This window comes from Megalopta genalis, chromosome 2 (assembly GCF_051020955.1).
Source record: "Megalopta genalis isolate 19385.01 chromosome 2, iyMegGena1_principal, whole genome shotgun sequence".
NCBI lineage: Eukaryota > Metazoa > Arthropoda > Insecta > Hymenoptera > Halictidae > Megalopta > Megalopta genalis.
This window is the reverse complement of record NC_135014.1, coordinates 20,454,551-20,462,512: the sequence shown is the minus strand read 5'-3', so window position 1 is coordinate 20,462,512 and position 7,962 is coordinate 20,454,551. Positions and strand designations below refer to the sequence as shown.

Sequence of the window (7,962 nt, the reverse complement as noted above, 5' to 3'; positions counted from 1 at the left end):
TTATTCCTCATGTGAAAACGGCGAGCATCGAGATCTGCGAGGCTCCTGATTTGTGCGAGCATTGTACGCGTCGCGTCACCCTCGAGTCAGTGCCTTCTGTACTGACACGCCTTTGTTTCTTAGTTTCGAAGAATCAGAACCTTCTGCTCTGATTCATTTCGGTCCCCGTGTATCAGAGACTTCTTCTTTGATCCACTTGGTCCGCAATAGTACTTAACATATGCGAACGAGTGAGTGTGTAGGTGTGTGCTAGCTAGCTGGCGAGCGTGTGTGTTAGTTTATAAGTCGTCGTTGTTAGAAAGGGAGCCATAGCGAATGCCAGCTTCGTTCTGACTTCCTTTCGGGTCTCTAAAGCAGCAACCTCCTCGCGGTGAGACCCGGGCAATCGGTATCATCCTCGGTTCAGGAAATATTGAGAATTACAATGAATTTCTGGATCGAGGATGATACCGAGCAAATAGCTGCAAACTTTGTATTGTAACAAAGTATTTATTGTAAAAGTATGTGAAATTATACTATAAGTCGGGGCTCTGAATAATGTTTCGTTCGAAAATTGTACAAATTGTAATTCCTCCGATCGGAGGTCCCTCAGGGGACTTCTTTGATCCACTTGGTCCGCAATAGTACTTGACATATACGAACGAGTGAGTGTGTAGGTTGACCTGGGATCAGCTGTTCGTTGTACGAGGTCAGTACGTACGAGTCAGCAAATGCATCCTCAACTAAATGGGTGAGTTTCTTATCGATAATATTTTTCATATTTCTCTAAAAAACAAATCCTTTACGTACCTTAACGCGATTATTTATTATTAAATCAGCTTTGCGAATCATTCGTTGAATTCTGTTCGTACACGGAATTATTTAAATTAAAATATCATTTACGAACTTTGTTAATCTTCACTGTACACCTTGCATAAAAATTTCATATGGTACACATAAGGTGTCATGCACATCAGAAAATTAAAACGGCTGTCACGGTTAAACTACATATTATTTCGAGTCCGAAAATTAGTGAATATTCTTCAGACGTTCTAAAGTAAAGGTGAACAGCGTTTTTCTTAAAAATATCACTGTTATGTAGTAAAAAAAATCCGGAAAGTTCTCGCTTCGTGACTTGTTCAATACTTCGAACTCGGCTCGAGTCCGTTCCGACCTTCTGTCAAAGCCTGGTGCTGCGGACTCTCTCGCGGACCCTCTCTCTCGCACCGTCACCTCTCATTGGCCAGTGTTTTTTGTTAATAACTCGTAAACAAAGCCGTGGATTGCATTTTCGCAAAGGAAAAAGTTACTTCAAATGACCTCAGCTACCCCTCATTTTCGGCTGTTAAAATAATTGTGGGACACCCTGTATACATAGATGCAGAAATGAGACAGATATGTGCAAAAATTATGCAATTTGCAAACTATGCAATAAAGAAATTATATTTTTGGAATCTTCTAATGATAAAACAAATTTCTGCCAATTATCCTATATATTTATCTCTTTTCTATAAACATATGCATTTCCATAAACATCCGCATTAATAACATAACATCACATAAACATCCACTAATTAGATTTATTAACGAGGGAAAACAAATCTTTATGTTGCTTTGGTTTGTTTGTATTTGTTTGGTTGAAAAATTTCACTTTGCATAAAGATCCGCGGTCTAATAATAACATAATAGAATCATTATATATCCCGCTAATTTAATATCTACAATCATTAGTATTCATTAACGATTAATAATGCTTGCAGATGCAGCCTACCGTACAGTAGAATAGTATATTACGAATATCTGCGTACACGCATCAATTTGCATAAACCGTCCCCCTCCATTCCCAATTATTGACTCACATTCCCTTTTTCTAACAACGGCCTCGCATCTCATTACAGAGTTGATCCCTCACGACCGAATGAAAATTAAACTGCACAGTTAAATCGACTGTTCTCTCTCCATTAATTGGGTTAATTGGTTTCATAAAATATCCGCGCCCACGGATTCGTTCGTAAAGAAACTTATATGCCCGGGGTTCGAATCACTGCTTGCATAAACAATTTGCTCGCCGACGGCATTTATAAAAAACAAACAGCCGGTTTCGCAACGTTGATCTTGCGTTCTGCTCTTTGTAATTTCATTAACAGGAAACAAACGACACCATCCAGCATACGGACATTCGATAACACTTTGTGGGACACGTTGGTTATAAATGATCGCGGGCTTTTGTGCGAAGTACAAATGGTGTACGTGAATTGTACGTAAATATTTATTTATTGTTATGTCGGGCCACTTTTGTCGGTCATAACATTTGATTAATCGACTGTCGCACAATATTGCATCAATTTACGAAATAATGATTTGTGCACAACATCTTGAATACTGGAGCTGTAACATTATTTACACATTTGTTCTTCCTTTGCCACTTTTTAAATAGGTTATTGCAATTATTGATGGAAGAAAGATATGTTCATGTAAATTAGCTCATACATAAGGATCCGCATAGTAATGAATGCAAAGTTTGTTATCTTTTCTCGTCGATACATCGTTAATTTCATCTCGTCACTGATTCCTTCGTTTATTACTATGTTTTTTTACTACGTTTATTACTATATTTATTACTACGTTTAATACTACTTGATACGTTTATTAAGTACATGTCCCATGTTAGTATATATAATATGTGTATGATTGTGGTACTGCTCGTACATTTGCTGTTCAGTTACAATTATTTGATTAAACTAAAACGTGAACAAACTACACAATGTAATGGCAAAATGTTTACAATTGATTCGTATAACAAGGACTTTTACTTTTTACGTTTAACATTTTCTGTAAGATTAAATAAAAGCTATGAAGAAATTGGGATTATGTTCTTGTAAGGTAAATATTTAACAAGTTTCGAATTCGCTGTATAACTATATGAAATGCAATGAATACTCACCGTTATATTAATGCAATATATTATATTAATATATATATATACTATATATACTATATATGTATACTATAATTCATATACTATATATACTATATATGTATACTATAATTCATATACTATATATACTATATTAATATGAATACTATATAGTATATACTATATTAATACAATAAATATTTAACGTTGTGGATTTTTCATTTATAAATTTGATGAAATATAGAAGAATATCATTTTTTAAATTGTATACCGAACACCATGTTGACGAAAATGTAACTCGGTGTCTAATCACTGGCCAAGTTCAAGCACTAGGACATTCACCTTAGATCCCCAAAGATCAGCCACTGAATCGCCACATATTCTACTTCCTCTCGCACAAACCAGAGCGTGCCAGCAATAATCGCGTTAAAAACGAGGTACGTACACGTGTCAGAATCCCGAAACATTTTGTATATCGGTGCAGCAGCAGGCATTCCGAACAAAAACTTCTCGACAGAATGATCTCTGTGGTGTCGGAGGCGAGTAGGCGGGATAAAAAGAGGCAGTAAACCATCTACATATTCATGGGCAGACGAAATTGAAAAATTCGCCGCCGAAGCCGCGCGGATTATAGAAGTTCAATTGTCGCGCATTATTGGAACATCGGATTCTCGAGCCCCGTCATCCGGTTCCTCATCCGGTCCCTATCCGGCCTCCATCCAGCTCTCCATCCGGTTCTCCGTCGGGCGTGGCGCTATTTCGGAAAAAGTTCGCCCGTAAATCCGATTGTTACGCATCCCGAGGTAATGTCACCAAGTTCTCACGTGCGGCCCAGGTCGTGTAGGTCGAGTTATTTTACTTCTTTCGCGCGACGCGACGCCGTGATCTGGGCGTCGGGACGCTGCGAAGCAATAAATCAGTTTTTCCACTGCAGACGACGTACGCCGCGTCGCTGATGGCTTCGCACGCCCGTTGCGTTATCAGTCGCGTCCTCCGGGGAGCAAAGAAATAGCCGAGGAGACGAGAAACGAGGCAAAAGGCGCGAGACATTATTCGCGACAACGTTCTTAAGCATCTTCCGTGACGCGGACACCTTTCCTGCGACACGGCGGCTCTCCGTCGACCAATTACAATCTTTTAGAACCGCTGAGGCCCGGGCCGGGTCGGGCCGGGCCGACAGGTTTCTTGCGCCTTCTTGATACGAACGTATTTGCTGGTCTTTTTATTGATGCGCCATTTCCTATTTGCTTCTTGTTAGCTGCCTCCGCCGCGGAAGCCATTGTATCGCGATTCTGGTTCAATTGCTTGTGTTTATGCTTCTTGAAGGTGGTTTGTCTCTGAAGGATTGGGTAACTTTTTTGGGCAGAGGATCGTGATAGGCGGTGCGACGAGATTTTCGGTTAGTATCGCGATTTGTTGTTACTTACGTCTGTTGTTGATTATGTGAAGCAAGCGTGATGATTGTTATCATTAGACTGCGGATATTTATGCAGTTTTATAAAAAAATGTATGAATCACATATACAGTGGTCTAAAGATTGCAAGAATTTAATGGTATTATTGTAATGAGAATATACAGTGGCGAACATATAAATATAAATAGGGATAAATAGGGGCACTTGAAAAACGGTATTACTTTTTTAATACTGGACTGAACAACTTGAATTTCTTTTTTAAATGATAGAGGGATCAATCTAGCGGACAATGACTATAATACTTTTTTAAAATTTTGCTATTACTTGGAATGAAAAAAGAAATAAAAAACTCGTGTTTTTCAACTTTTTTATCTGAAGCTGTAACGAAAATTTAAGAAATGCATTTCGTAGATATCGGAAAGTTATATGCACGCTGAAGTTTTTATTGAAATTGGTTGATGCATAGTCAAGCTACAGTCACTGAAAGATATAAAGTTAAACTGTTTTTGGTGGAAATTCGTGAAATGCTGCGATTTTCGCGATCAACTTATGATATACAAAATATTGTATCATGTTAATATTCTACAGTTAATACCAAATGCTAAATTAATTATTACATTACTATCATTACTAAATTGCTGATTTTGTGCATTTATGAAAAAATTGAGTTAAGCATTATCTGAACTGAAAGATAAACAATGAACTAGAAGATGAACGACGAACAATGAACGAAACTAATTGCAGACAATGTGTTATTTTCATCTAGTGTAAATCATAAAAGGAAAAAAGATATTCCTGAATGATTCCCGTTTCCTGAAATAAATGCAGACAGCTTTTATTTCGTATGAAAATCCGCAATCTGATCATTGTACAACATTATGGATCATCGAATATATGGATTTCGTATCTGTTATAATTTCTAACCAGGAAATTGAACGAAATAGATGTCGGAGGTGCAAATACTTTATCATAGTTCCATTTTCGAACAACGTTAGTGTGCATAAGCGTATAAAGCATACGCGTCCCGAAGGAAGAAGAATTTTTGAAAAATTCTGGAGCCAGCGATACGAAACTAGCAAGAGAAATGAGCAGACAGACATTTAGGTCCTGAATCACGGTAGCCAATCCCTGTTATTGATTTATACCGAACTATCTCGTTCTCTTTTTTCTCCGGTCGTTCGGTCTCCCCGATATCTCTGCTGGTTTGAACATTCTAGTAGGGGGCCAAGATGTGTCGTCGAAAGTATACCGTCCTAATACATGAACTCTGACCCTCAGGATCTCGCTCACGTCACTACAGTATCCGTCTTCCCGTGCGAACGAGGCTTCAAAATCTCCTCCATCTGCGAAACATATCCGCAGGTTGGATATAGGGCTGCCATATTTTAGGAAAGATAATCCGGGTAGCTTCATGAAAAAGTAATGTCGATGTTAAGGGAGCCAATTCTATCAGAAAATGTCTTGCGCCACGCTGAACCATCAATTCCGTGTACCTTACGTTTTATTTTCATAAATTGATAACGTACTCGTTCTACAGTGTTGGTGCCACTACGGCAATGTCGTGTAAAATAGCTTACTATTTGATTAGAATAGGTATGTTAGTGTTGCGATAGAAATAGAGGATTCATTCCAATGTGAAATAGCACATCGATGAAATTAAACTATGATGAAAATAATCGTTGAAAATTTGTTTTATTCCTAACTTTATCACAAAGTATCTCGAGCCATGATCAACTATCAATTTTTTATGTGCTTCTCATTTGATTTTCATAAATTAGTGACATATTTATTTTTCATTGTTCGAATCACTATGATAATCTTCTGTGAAATAGCTTATCGTTTAAATACCATAGATTTGTTAGTGTGATGGTAGAAGTAGAGTATTTATTCCAATGTTCACGTAGGACTAAATTCGTCTAAATTCGTTCTTGAAACTTTGTTTTCTTTTGTTAGTTTCCTATTTATACAGATGCGTATAGTTCGTTTAATTTGTACTGTATATCTTCAAAAACACAACTTTCTACAACATTTTTCAGTTACTTATTCGGTGCATCGTTCAGCAAGTGTTCGTAATTAACTGTACCGAATGAATTGTACTAAATGAATTGTACTAAACAAATTGTACTAAATGAACTGTACTAAACGAATTTTTTAAACAAACTGTGTTTTCTCTGCTTTCCCGTGCATCTCGGAGCAATATCTTCAAATCACCTACTCGATACATTGTTTAACGAGGACACTCAATCATCAAAACACTGTCGAAACAAACTAGACTCAGATGGAATCACGATTATGTACGAATCAGCCTCAATGATTGTCTCTGTTTGAAGACCGCAGACAGACGGCACATTCACGCGTAACGTTTTCCCATTCTGACCTAACAATGCAAAAGGATTCCGAGGATGCAACGAAACAGGTATAATTCGTATTTCGCGTTTTAGGGGAGTCTGGAAGAGCTTACATTAATAAATAAGCCAAGCGCGCAATGTAATGCGGTAATAATTTCTGCGGGCTGCAATTTACTCCGCGCAAAATAATTTACTGAAACCTTAATTATCGTAATTCTCTGGCGAAACGAAGCGTCAAATTTTCGGGCAATCTCGCGCCAGTTATTTTAGCGCCAGGATCGGAGATTATTGGATCAATCTTATAAATAATCATTGTTGAGTAGGGTGAGCGTGCTTCCTCCTAGTTACTGTGTCCTCACAATAATTTTACTTACATTTAAGAACAACATTATTAAATTAAAGATAATGAGTTTTTTTTACATAACATTTGATCTGCAATTTTCATTGCCGAATCAAAACTTCATAAAACTCGACGAAATTGCGGGAAAACAATATACAATCGACTTCTTAGGTATATCTCTTCATTTAAAGTAATTCAGTAATTGAAACAAATTTACGTCTTGTTTGTTTACATCTTGTTTCTATAATAATCACTTATGAAAAAATTCGCACTCGTATGAAAGACATGAACACATAATTGAAATGTTCTAAGAAGTGCGATACAGTTAAATAAAACTATTTTTTTTTATATAATTTGTCAAATACTCCGGACGTCACTTTTAATTGGTTTCATATGTTGCGAATAAGTCGTTGAACAATTTGTATCTCGGGACTCGTTATGTTTTCAATTTTCATTTCGTTGCACAGCCATCCGCTCAGGTTTTATGTTCATCTTATATATGTATTCGGAGTTTATGTCTGTATAAATCAACGTAATTTTCCTGTATTTTTCTTTACGGTTAAAATGGCGGTTATAATGCCGCTGCAGCTGCAGGAAACATTAACGCTGCGCTTTATCAAAATGCGGTGAATGAATTAGTATTGTTCCGAACTCGTAGGTATTCTTTAGTGTGCGCTGTGCAGTGAAAAATGCAAGCATTTACAATGGAATTAAGAACGAAGTTCCACGGCAAAAATGTGCAAATTAGTTCCTGCTCACTTATTGCTAGATTCGCGGACTATTGTTGAAGAGAAAGAATACTTATTACCGAGAAATACTAATCTTCTTTGCAGCTGGTAGAATGGTACGACAGAAAATTATTAAAACAGGATAGACGTTATTTCAATTATATATTATATTTAACGCTAGATTTACGGATCCCGTCAAAATGATGGGTCACTAATTTTTTTAATTTACGATCCAG

At 37.1% G+C, this 7,962-nt stretch overlaps 1 protein-coding gene across 1 annotated transcript in view; it reads left to right on the top strand.

The window, feature by feature from the left end:
• The first annotated feature begins 342 nt into the window (after positions 1 to 342).
• LOC117220614 (UDP-glucosyltransferase 2) overlaps positions 343 to 7,962 on the top strand; it is an 81,808-nt gene continuing 74,188 nt past the window's right edge. Inside the window, exon 1 of the mRNA XM_076518716.1 lies at positions 343 to 730. The gene's annotated coding sequence lies outside the window, so the exon portion shown is untranslated. The remainder of the gene's footprint in view (positions 731 to 7,962) is intronic.